The 13395-nt window shown below is 38.1% G+C and overlaps 1 pseudogene; it reads left to right on the top strand.

The window, feature by feature from the left end:
* Positions 1 to 11761: 11761 nt before the first annotated feature.
* Positions 11762 to 12502, top strand: LOC105536267 (annotated as a pseudogene).
* Positions 12503 to 13395: the final 893 nt, after the last annotated feature.

Genomic DNA, 13395 nt, shown 5'->3' with positions numbered 1-13395 from the left:
TCAAAGCGGTGTGTAGATGGAAATTTTTAGCACTAAATGTCCACAAGAGAACACAGGAAAGATCTAAAACTGACACCTAACATCACAATTAAAAGAACTAGAGAAGCAAGAGCAAACACATTTAAAAGCTAGTAGAAGGCAAGAAATAACTAAGATCAGAGCAGAACCGAAGGAGATAGAGACACAAAAAAGCTTCAAAAAAAATCAATGAATACAACGGCTTGTTTTTTGAAAAGATCAACGAAATTTATAGACTGCTAGCAAGACTAATAAAGAAGAAAAGAGAGAAGAATCAAATGAAAGCAATCATAAGTGATAAAGGGACTATCACCACTGATCCCACAGAAACACAAACTACCATCAGAGAATACTATAAACACCTCTATGCAAATAAACTAGAAAATCTAGAAGAAATGGATAAAGTCCTGGACACATACCCTCTCCCAAGACTAAATCAGGAAGAAGTTGAATCCCTGAATAGACCAACAGCAGGCTCTGAAATTGAGGCAATAATTAATAGCCTACCAACCAAAAAAAGTCCAGGACCACATGGATTCTCAGTTGAATTCTACCAGAGGTACAAAGAGGAGCTGGTACCATTCCTTTTGAAACTATTCCAATCAATAAAAAAAGAGGGAATCCTCTCTAACTCATTTTATGAGGCCAACATCATCCTGATACCAAAGCCTGGCAGAGACACACATACAAAAAAGAGAATTTTAGGCCAATATCCCTGATGACCATGGACACAGAAATCCTCAATAAAATACTGGCAAACCGAATCCAACAGCACATCAAAAAGCTTGTCCACCATGGTCAAGTGGGCTTCATCCCTGGGATGCAAGGCTGGTTCATCATACACAAATCAATAATTGTAATCCAGCATATAAACATAATGAAAGACAAAAACCACATGATTATCTCAATACATGTAGAAAAGGCCTTCAACAGAATTCAGCAACCCTTCATGCTAGAAACTCTCAATACATTAGGTATTGATGGGATGTATCTCAAAATAATGAGAGCTATTTATGACAAACCCACAGCCAATATCATACTGAATGGGCAAAAACTGGAAGTATTTCCTTTGAAAACTGGCACAAGACATGTATGCCCTCTCTCACCACTCCTATTTAACAAAGTGTTGGAAGTTCTGACCAGGGCAAACAGACAGGAGAAAGAAATAAAGGGTATTCGATTAGCAAAAGAGGGAGTGAAATTGCCCCTGTTTGCAGATGACATGATTGTATATTTACAAAACCCCATCGTCTCAGCCCAAAATCTCCTAAAGGTGACAAGCAACTTCAGCAAAGTCTCAGGATACAAAATAAATGTGCAAAAATCACAAACTTTCTTATACACCAGTAACAGACAAAGAGAGAGCCAAATCATGAGTGAACTCCCATTCACTATTGCTTGAAAGAGAATAGAATACCTAGGAATCCAACTTACAAGGGATGTGAAGGACCTCTTTAAGGAGAACTACAAACCACTGCTCAATGAAATAAGAGGACACAAACAAATGGAAAAACATTCTATGCTCATGGATAGGAAGAATCTATATCATGAAAATGGCCACACTGCCCAAGGTAATTTACAGATTCAAAGTCATCACCATCAAGCAACCAATGACTTTCTTCACAGAATTGGAAAAATCTACTTTAAAGTTCATATGGAACCAAAAAAAGGCCCGTATTGACAAGACAATCCTAAACCAAAAGAACAAAGCTGGCAGCATCACACTACCTGACTTCAAACTATACTACAAGGCTACAGCAACCAAAACAGCATGATACTTGTACCAAAACAGAGATACAGATCAATGGAACAGAACAGAGCCCTCAGAAATAATACCACACATTTACAGCCATCTGATCTTTGACAAACGTCACAAAAACAAGAAACTGGGAAAGGATTCCCTATTTAATAAATGGTGCTGTGAAAACTGGCTAGCCATATGCAGAAAACTGAAACTGTATCCTTTTCTTACTCCTTATACGAAAATTAATTCAAGATGGATTAGAGACTTAAATGTTAGACCTAATACCATAAAACCCCTAGAAGAAAACCTAGGTAATACCATTCAGGACATAGGCATGGACAAGGTCTTCATGTCTAAAACATCAAAGGCAATGGCAACAAAAGCCAAAATTGACAAATGGGATCTAACTAAACTAAAGAACTTCTGCACAGCAGAAGAAACTACCATCAGAGTGAACAGGCAACCTACAGAATAGGAGAAAATTTTTGCAGTCTACTCATTGGACAAAGGGCTAATATCCAGTATCTACAGAGAACTCAAACAAATTTACAAGAAAAAAAAAAAATCTCATCAAAAAGTGGGCAAAAGATATGAACAGATACTTCTCAAAAGAAGACATTTATGCAGCCAAGAGACATATGAGAAAATGCTCATCATCACTGGTCATCAGAGAAATACAAATCAAAACCACAAGGAGATACCATCTCACACCAGTTAGAATGGCGATCGTTAAAAAGTCAGGAAACAACAGGTGCTGGAGAGTATGTGCAGATATAGGAATATTTTAACACTGTTGGTGGGATTGTAAACCATTTCAACCATTGTGGAAGACAGCGTGGCAGTTCCTCAAGGATCTAGAACTAGAAATACCATTTGACCCAGCCATCCCATTACTGGGTATATACCCAAAGGATTATAAATCATGCACTATAAAGACACATGCACAGGTATGTTTATTGCGGCACTATTCGCAATAGCAAAGACTTGGAACCAACCCAAATGTCCATCAATGATAAACTGGATTAAGAAAATGTGGCACATGTGCACCATGGAATACTATGCAGCCATAATAAAGGATGAGTTCGTGTCCTTTGTAGGGACATGGACGAAGCTGGAAACCATCATTCTCAGCAAACTATTGCAAGGACAAGAAAACCAAACACCGCATGTTCTCACTCAAAGGTGGGAATTGAACAATGAGAACACGTGGGCACACGAAGGAGAACATCACACACCAGGGCCTGTCTTTGGGTCGGGAGTGGGGAGAGGGATAGCATTAGGAGATATACCTAATGTAAATGACGAGTTAATGGGTGCAGCACACTAACATGGCACATGTATACATATGTAACAAACGTGCACGTTGTGCAGATGTACCCTAGAACTTAAAGTATAATAAAAAAAGAAAACTTCAGTAAAAAAAATAAAAATAAAAAATGAAGCCCATTACAAAATTAAGGTCCAATTAAAGGTAAATATATATAGAAAAAAAAATCAAGCTCTGATAAGACTAATTATAACAGGTTGTGCCCAAATTTTCTGGGGACGGACAGAGCCCAAGAGTTTCCTTCTATGACATTTCCTGTGAAGTTTCTCACACTGTTACTCAATTTGAACGTGGATAAATATGTTTTCTCTGTTTTATTATTTAAGAAATTCATAATAAAGAAGGCCTATTTATGCATGATTCTTAAATAATTATTGAGTCCGTGATGTCTGCTGGGGAAGGGCACAGAATCTGACACCCACGGAAGCATGATGTTCTGTCAGATAAGAGACTTCTCCCAGAGCCAGAGCTTCATCTTTCAAATAGAATTAGAGGTTTTCACAGGCATGCAGTACTCTTAAGCCCTATCAGAGGCTTAGCACTGAGAATTTGACCAAAGAAGGTGACTAATAACCATGTGACCTAGTACTCCGATCTGCAGAGATTCTATTCTCTTAAATAGCAATTTCCTGGTTCTGGAATCTTTTCCGAATTCATCTACCACAAATAGATACACTGGAAGATTGAGAAGAAGCTTTAATTCTCACTGTGAGTCCTGCTCTGTCTCACCAGTTTCTCTAGAAGTGTAATGTTCTAACTATTCCTGAGAGATTTCATCTCAGGTATTTCTCTCTGACAACATAATTGAGAAGAGAAATGGGCAAGAGTCACATTATCCTGGAGGCCGTGTCTAGGGTTCTTACGTGATTTATGTCTCTGATTTATGTAAATACTGACAAATACAGATTTATCTCTAAATGGTAGAAAAACAGGAGAAGCCACTGCCCACAGAGAAAATAAAAGATGAATTCAATGCTTTGTAGATCCAGCTTATACTAACATAGGGTATTGAATTTTTTAGAAAAAAAAAAGCAATAGTTTTTTGTTTGTTTGTTTTTGGTTTTTGTTTTTTGGTTTTTTTGTTGTTTGTTTCCTGAAGCAACTCAACTGTCGCCTCGGACACCTGGGCACTGAGAATGCATGCTCCTTACTAGAATTTCATTACTACATTGTAGAGAAATGGGATAATTCCAAAGGATCCTTTTTTTTTTTTTTTTTTGAGATGAAGTCTTGCTCTGTCATCCCCGATGGAGTGCAGTAGCATGATCTCAGCTCACTGCAACCTTCGCCCCCCAGGTTCAAGCGATTCTCCTGCCTCAGCCTCCCAAGTAGCTGGGACTACAGGCACATGCCATCTCGCGTAGCTAATTTTTGTATTTTTAGTAGAGATGGGGTTTCTCCATGTTGGCCAGATGGTCTTGGTCTCCCGACCTCGTGATCCACCAGCCTTGGCCTCCCAAAGTGCTAGGATTGCTGGTATGAGCCACTGTACCCAGCCCAAACGATTCTTAAGGGTGATAGGGGGACTGAATGAAAAAAATAAACCCAATCTTTTCCCTTCCATGTGGTCTAACTAATTCTACTCTCATCCTGTCCCCAAATTATTGCCAGACCCTTTTCTGGAATGTGCCAGGGGTAATTCAGAAAGAAAAGAGGTTATTCATGCCTATTCATTTCCCATAGCTCCTGAGGTCTAAGTCTTCTCTCCCCAGGTTTCAGGTTTTTGCTCCCCCTCTATATCCTCAGAATTAATGTGATCCATTCCAATACTTATAATTTTATTTTTATCTAATCCCCTCCTATTTTATTCTAGACATTTTATGTAGTAGAGCCAGTTGTAATAGAGACAAAAATGTTTATATACAACAAAATCAGAACTAAGTTGGAGCTCCATAGCCCCCTTTTTTGACTGGGCTGCTACTCAGAAAGCATACAAACCAGGCTGACTGGGGGTTGCAGTTAGGAGAAAACACATCTTGCCCAGGATGTCAGTGTGGAACCTCAAATTTGGAAAATAGATTCCTACAGCCCCAATCATTTTGCAACTGTTCTACAGAGTTAAAAGAAAGCCAGTATCTAACAGAAAGTCTTGAGTTTGCAGGACAACAGACAAGAAAAAAGAAACAAAAAAACCTCAACTTGCCAAAACACTGAAACTCCTTCCACTCATGAGATGAATAAACTGGCTTAAATTGGTGGAATCAATATGGCCAAATGGTGTTTCTGCAGTAACGACCTTACTGAAGTCACATCCTAAATTTTCACTACATGTATTATTGCAACTCCACGTCAGTTTGCACATGAGATCCATGAGGAGGCAAGAAGAGATCAGTCCTGTTGCCTGAGAACTTTCCAGACTTTCCCTTTCCTTCCACCAATCACCTACTAACCTCAGAATTCACCCCATAAGTCTTTTGTAATAATATTATTACCATAAAGCCAACACAGAGAGACAAAATTGTTTTCTCTTAAAAACCTGGTGTCATAGTATTAATTTCTAGCACTTCAAGAAGTAAGCTCCTTTTACTCAATAACAATGTTATCTATACCTTAGAGGCAGTCAACAGGAGATAATCTGCTTTGGGACCAAAGAAGGTGACTAATAAACCATTTAATTAACGCATTACCTAACAAAAAGGTGTGGACCCAGATCAGGAAAATAAGTTAAAATCAGACTGCTGGCTCCTTTTAACAGATTTGGTGATAAAAACTCCCCCTCCCAAAAAAAAAAGAATTTAAGTGATCTCAAGAACCTAAAAGATGACATGGATTAGCTTCAAGAAACACATAATGTGGCTGGAGGCAGCTGATCTTTATGCTGAAGGTGTCAACAGTAATGACCAATACTTCAAGTCTTGGGTCAAAAGTCTAAGGAAGTCATTGTGCCAGAAATGGTCTAGGACTTCCCCAACCACGAGACACATAGATCACCTTTCACAAAGAACCACCAACTTGGCATGCAGTGATGAACCTCTGCAGTAGACATGGATTTAAGCTTGATTGTGGTTTATTTCTTAAGAGATGTAACCCTAATTGTGAACTTCTAACTGAATGACCTGACAATTAGATCAACAGCTAAGATAAATTTCAGTTTGCAGCCCCAAAGATGTTCTTAATGAGACAGCTTATTGTTTTCAACGTGGAAGCCTAAACACATAGAATGTGGCAATGACACAGAACTCTCAGTTCTGACAATTAAGTGAAGTAACCACCCCTGATTCAGGTTCTTCATTGACTGGCAATGAGATCAACCACCCACAGCAGCCCAGTGAACACTGTGAGGTGCTATCTTCCCTGGCTCATTAGTGAACCAGGAACAGATATTTAGGAAATATTCAGTGAATTGGGGAGTCCCATAGAGGCAGAAGGCTTGCTTGAGATAGTGGTGGGTGGCATAAAATTTCTACCAAATATGAATTTTAATTTTTATTTTAGTGCTGTTTCTATTTTAGTCTAATTTCCTTCTAGAATATGTTATTTCTGTTTACCAAGTGACTTTCTGAGGTCTTTCACAGAGTTCAAATCAACCCATCTCAAAACAGAAAGATCAAGCTACAGAGCTCCCATAGGGCTCAGAATTCAGTTTCTCAGAAATTCTGTAACAAGCTCATCGTTGACTTACGAATTAGTGAAACCAATAGTAATATCATGGTGGCCATAGCTCCAACATCCCAAAAAGTACCTCAAGGTAGAGGCTGCCTTCTTTTATCAGAGGATTCAAATGGCAAAATCAAACTTTACTAGATTACTTTAGGAAGTGAGCAATGCAAATCTGCAATATAGTTTCACTAAACCTTAATTGGACAGCAAGACTCTAGGTATTTTAGCCCTCTCAAAATATAAATCTTCTGATCCCTTCATCTGGAATCTGTATGTGTGTGTTGGGGTGTGCCTTTACCAATCAGCCATAAATTTCTAACTCTGCTTTTTCCTATACTTTCTGCTTCTGCAGAGTTTAAAAGACAGAGGTGGGAACTTAGGGTTTTTAGAGTTTTTCCTGAGTATCTATCTAGCCCAGAACATCCCCATTTTTTTCTAGATTTCAAGGAGTACTATCACAATCCTAATTCTCAGTCTCTTGTCTCCAAGTATTTCCTCCTAGCAATTGTCAGCATGACTATCTTTTGACCCCACTGAAAGTCTTTGCCTCTTGTGAACTGGGTAGTTCATTTTCATTTAAATACTTCAATAAGTATGAAGCTATTAATTTAAGATTTCTTTGCTTTTTATAAAGTAATTCTTCTGTTTCCCTCAGTTCTCAGCTTTTACTAAGTCTCATAAATTTTATGTTTTGTCTAAATTTCTATTTATCTCAAAATATTTTCTGACCCTATTTGTTAATTTTTTTATTCATTAATTATTTAGGAGTGTGTCATTTAATGTTCACATGTTCGCATTTCCAAATTTCTTGCTTTATTAGTCTCTAATTTTCTCTTTTTTGATTACAAAACATTCATTGTATTATTTCAATCTTTGAATTTTATTGATGTTTGCTTTATGATGCAGTATATTGTCTATTCTAGAGAATGTTCTATGTGCATTTGTGAAGAATATATATTCTGATTTGGGGTGAAGAGTTCTGCATATATCTAGTTTTATTTGGCTTATAAGGTTATTCATGTCTTCTATTTCCTTGTTTCTCTTCTGGCTAGCTCTTCTACTGAATAGTGTAGGTAGGGAGGTGAAGCCTGCAACTATTATTGTTGCAACTATTTCTACCTTTATTTCTGTCAGTTTTGCTTTATGTATTTCTGTGCCCTTTTGTTACATTCATATATGTTAATAATTTATTTCTCTCATGAATTTACCCTTTTAATTATAATCTGTCATCATCCCTAGTAATAGTATTTGTTGTCTTAAAATATATCCTAATTTTTACATTTTAGTTTCGTGGGTGCATAATAGGTACATACCTTTATGAAGTACGTGGAATATTTCCATACAGGCATACAATGTATAATAATTACGTCAGTGTTAATGGAGTATCCATCACCTCAAGCATTTACTTTTGGATTTCAAATAACCCAATTATACTATTTCTGTTTTTTTGCTTGTTTGTTTGTTGGTTGGTTGGTTGTTTCGGATGGAGTCCTGCTCTGTCATCCATGCTGGAGTGCAGTGGCACAATCTTGGCTCACTGCAAGCTCTGCCTCCTGGGTTCACACCATTCTCCTGCCTCAACCTCCCTAGTAGCTGGCACTACAGGTGCCCACCGCCACGGCCAGCTAATTTCTTTTAGTATTATTTTAGTAGAGATGAGGTTTCACTGTGTTAGCCACGATGGTCTCGATCTCCTGACCTCGTGATCAGCCCGCCTCGGCCTTCTAAAGTGCTGGGATTAGAGGCGTGAGCCACAGCGCCCAGCCTATTTCTGTTATTTTAAAATGCACAGTTAAATTATTATTGACTAGAGTCACCTTGTTGTGCTATCAAATACTAGAACTGATTCATTCTTTCTAAATAGAACTGATTCATTCTTCTTAACTATATTTTTGTACTCATTAACCATTTCCACCTCCCCACCTCCAATCTTCTACTACTTTTCTCAGCCTCTGGTAATCATCATTCTACTCTCTATCTCCATTAATTTTATTGTTTTAATTTTTAGCTTTAACAAATAAGTGAGAACATGTTAAGTTTGTCTTTCTATGCCTGGCTTATTTCACTTAATACAATGACCTTCATTTTAATCCACTTTGTTGCAAATGGCAGGATCTCATTCTTTTTTTATGTCTGAATAGTACCACATTGTGTATATGAACCACTTTTTTGTTTATTCTTCTGAGATAAACACTTATGTTACTTCCAAACCTTGGCTATTGTGAATAGTGCTGCAATAAACACAGGAGCACAGCTATCACTTTGATACACAGATTTTTCTCTCTTTTGGGTATATACCTATTTGTCATTAGTATTTTTTTGAGTAATGTCTATTTAAATATTTTGCCTATTTTTAAAATAAGATTTTTAGATTTTCTTTTCTATAGAGTTATATGAGCTCTTTCTTTATGTTGGTTACAAATCCATTTTCAGATAGGTAGTTTGAAAATATTTTCTTTCATTCTGTGGGTTGTTTTTTCACTTTGTTGATTGTTTCCTGTGCTGTGCATAAGTTTCTTTTAACTCAGTGTGATCCCAATTTTCCATTTTACTTTGGTTGCCTGTGCTTGTGAGGTATCAGTCAAGAAATATTTGTTAATCCAAGATTTTTTAGAGTTTCCCCCATGTTTTCTTTCATAAGTTTTATAGTTTGTGGTATTCCATTTAAACATTTAATCCATTTTGATTTGATTTTTGCATGTGGCAAAAGATAGGGGTCTAGTTTTATTCTTCTGCATATATGCAGATTTACCAGCACCGTTTATTGAAGAGATTTTTTTTCTTAATGTATTGTCTTGGTGCCTATGTAAAAAATGAGTTCACTGTAGATGTATGGATTTGTTTCTGGGTTCTGTACTCTGTTCCATTTGTCTGTGTTTCTGTTTTTATGCCGGTACTATGCTGTTTTGGTTACTATAGATCTGTAGTATAATTTTATGTTAAGTAATGGGATTCCTCCAGTTTTATTCTTTTTGCTCACGATAGCTTTGGCCATTCTAGGTCTTTTACGACTTTATATAAATTTAGGACTGTTTTTTAGACCTGCTCTTTCTATTTGTGTGAGGAATGTCAATACTATTTTCACAGAAATTGCATTGATTCCATAGCTTGCTTTGTGTAGCATGAACATTTTTATATTGATTCTTCCATTCCATAAACACAGAATACTGACTAAAACAATCTGCAAATGGGTGGTTTTATTTCCTCTCTTCTTATTTGGATGTGCCTTTTTTTTTCCTCTTTTGTGATTGTTCTGACCAGGACCTTCAATACTATGTTGAATAGGAGTGGTGAGAGAGGACATCTTTGTCTTGTGCCAGTTTCCAAGGGAAATGCTTCCAGTTTTGTCCATTCAGTATGATGTTGACTGTGTGTTTGTCATAGACTACTTTTATTATTTCAAGGCATGTTTCCTCAATACCTAGTATATGGAGAGTTTTAACATAAAGTAATTTTAAATTTTAAGAGAAGCCTTTTCTGCATCTATTGCGATAATCATGAGGTTTTTGTCTTTAGTTCTCTTTGTATTATGAATCACATTTATTGATTTGCATATGTAGAACCAACCTTGCACCCCAGGGAAAAACCCTACATGATAGGTTTTTTGATGTGCTGCTGTATTTGGTTTGCCAGTATTTTATTGAGAATTTTTGCATTGATGTTCATCAAAGATAAGACATTTTCCTTTTTGTTGTGTTTCTTCCAGGTTTTGATATCAGAATGATGTTGGCCTCATAGGATGAGTAAGGAAGGAGACTGCTCAGGGCTGAAGAAAATCTGCTGCTTAGAGCTGAGGAGAGTATGCTGCTCAGGGCTGAGGAGGGTCTGCTGTTCTTTGTGCTTAGTTGCACTCAAATGGCAGTGTTGGCAAAAGTGCAGGGTTCTGGTTGTCGTGGGGCTAGTGGGCTCTGTGTACACCAAGGCTCTGACTGCAAAGGTGGTATAGCAGGGATGGGGGCCTGGAGTACACTCCTACCAACAGCAGTCAGTGCCAAGGCAGAATGCATGTGCACATGTGCACTGACAGGCAAGGAAGCAAGATCCTTCCATGAGTGCGCACGCGCGCGCACACACACACACCAGCACAGTGATGTGTGGGGTGGCCATGGTCCTTGGGGGGAAACTACAGTGAGGAGAGGAGCAGGCAGGCTGATACCTGGATGGGGCCACCCCACTGGACTTGTATACTGGTGAGGCAGGATCTGCCAGGTCAGGAGCTATGACATAGGCCACTAGGGCACCCAAGGCTGCACTGCAAGCAGGCATGACCAAATTGGAGCCACAGGAAAGGCCAGCAGACCAAGGGGTGCTCAGGTCAAAACAGCCCCATCTGATGGGCCAGACCACCCTGCAGAATTTATGTCCAAAATTTCCCCTAGGGCTAACGTCTCTTATGGGAGCAAGTTCAGCTTATGGGTATGGACATCCCTGGACATACTTCACTACAGATGCTCCCACACCAAACCCTCTGGGCTCTGCACTGGCTGGTGTGCTGCCCCTATCACTTCTCTAAGCAGCTCTTCCTTTCAACTCATTTTTCATGGTGGTCAGGGGTCTCTGCCACTGGGATTCCAGAGGCCAGTGGGGAAAGCAGGTAGCTTCTTGCCAGTTAAACTCACCTGTTTTCTCACAGTCACTGGGGGCCAGAAATGAGTTCCACTGTGCTTTAGCCCTGTGCAGGGTTCCCAGATTCCAAACCTTCAGTTCAGTTTTTGTGTCTTTCCTCCATCCCCTCTCAGTACCTGCCCTCTGTTAAGCATGTGCCAATCATCCTGTTCCCTTGGTGGTAGCTGTTCCACCTTGGTGTGTCTATTCAGCCATGTTGCTCAAATCTATAAAGTCTTATAGGTCAATAATAAATAGAAAATTGACACTTGAAAAATATGCAAAGAACTTGAATTTAAAATTTCTACAAATAAAAAGCAAAAATTGTCAATAAATTTTAAATATGCAACATATTAATGTAGAGAAATGCAAATCAAATGCTCAATGAGATACTTACTAAAATAGCTGTAACAAAGAGACAGTAAAAAAGATTGCCAGGCTTGCGACTGTGCACTCAATACAGCGCCATGGGGAAGCAGGACAATCGGGTGGCCTATATGAACCCAATAGCAATGGCAAGATCAAAGGGTCCAGTCCAGACTTCAGGGCCAACAATACAGTGTTATCTGAATTGACCAAGGCCTACCTGGGAAGAAGTAAAAGAGCAACTAGAAAAGAAAAAGAAAGGCTCCAAGGCTTTGGCTGAATTTGAAGAAAAAATGAATGAGAACTGGAAGGAAGAACTGGAAAAACACAGGGAGAAATTATTAAGTGGAAGTAAGAGCTCATCCAAAACAAGACAGAGAAAGAAAAATGAAAAGAAGAAGTCTGGTAGGTATTCATCTTCTCCTTCATCAAGCTCTGATTCTTCCAGCAGTTCTGATTCTGAAGATGAGGATAAGAAACAAGGAAAATGGAGATAGAAAAAGAAGAACCGTTCACGTAAATCTTCTGAAAGCTTCATGTCAGAAACCGAACCAGACAGTAAGGATAGTTTTAAAAAGAAAAAGAAGTCAAAAGATGGAACTGAGAAAGAAAAGGATATTAAAGGACTCAACAAAAAGAGAAAGATGTATTCTGAAGATAAACCTTTATCATCTGAGTTCTTGTCAGAATCAGAGTATATTGAGGAGGTGTGAGCAAAAAAGAAGAAAAACAGTGAAGAACGAGAAAAAGCAACAGAAAAAATGAAAAAGAAAAAGAAGCATAAGAAACACAGTAGGAAGAAGAAAAAGAAGTGTGCTAGTTCAAGTCGTGACTCACCATAACGTTAAGAAAAATCAGGATTCCCTTATAAAGAAAGTGCAATGCCTGAGGAAATTTCAATTGTGAAAACTACAACATACTTACTAAAATGTAGGAATTTTCTTGTCTTTAGAATTATTCCTGGACTATTCAGTAGCCACTCAGATGTCACTGTGTGAAAGGGCCATAAATGTTGGCTGCTGCTTGAACATCTATTTTTTTTTCTTCCAGTGCTTGATAACTCTGTGAGATAATACACTGTGGTTATACTAGTGGTTAAGATATTTGGGAATAAAATCAATACTTTTGACTAGAAGTGTCTAAGGATAAACCAATAGAAATTGAATCTAGATGTATCTTTAAGATGTAATCAGAAATGACCACTTGACTCTAGTTAAAATTTTTGAAGGAGGGATTACATTAATATTTAAAAACCCTTACTCTGTAAATAAGTGTATTTTAATTTTTTCCCCTCATATACTTTTATTTACCAGGGGAAGGAACTTTTAGGGTTGGGGGATGGCTTGCTATCTCTTTAGCTAGCAGAATAGTGTGCCTTTGATCCTCACACATCCTATATTATGGACACAGTAACAATGCTTCACGGGGAGGTCAGAGCTGGCTACCAGCAGTCTGGCCCTTTACTGAGCTTAGTGTTATCCTTGGATGCTGTTATATGCTGCTTTGAATGAACCAGAGAAACAGCCATTTGCAGCATGAGAAAGCCCCAAAAGCTCTGAGATTTACCTACACTTCAATAATAATGAATATTTTTTAGCATTAGAAGGGGTTATGTCATTTGAATTAATTTTGATTACACTTTGACTTGGGAGAGGAATTATTTTAAATAGACGCTGGTTCTTTTTGAACTTGAGAGCTAAATATTCTAAAATGCATGTTTAACACTAAGTTTTAA

Source organism: Mandrillus leucophaeus, unplaced genomic scaffold, assembly GCF_000951045.1.
Source record: "Mandrillus leucophaeus isolate KB7577 unplaced genomic scaffold, Mleu.le_1.0 Scaffold1575, whole genome shotgun sequence".
Classification (NCBI taxonomy): Eukaryota; Metazoa; Chordata; class Mammalia; order Primates; family Cercopithecidae; genus Mandrillus; species Mandrillus leucophaeus.
This window is presented reverse-complemented; position numbering and strand designations above follow the sequence as displayed.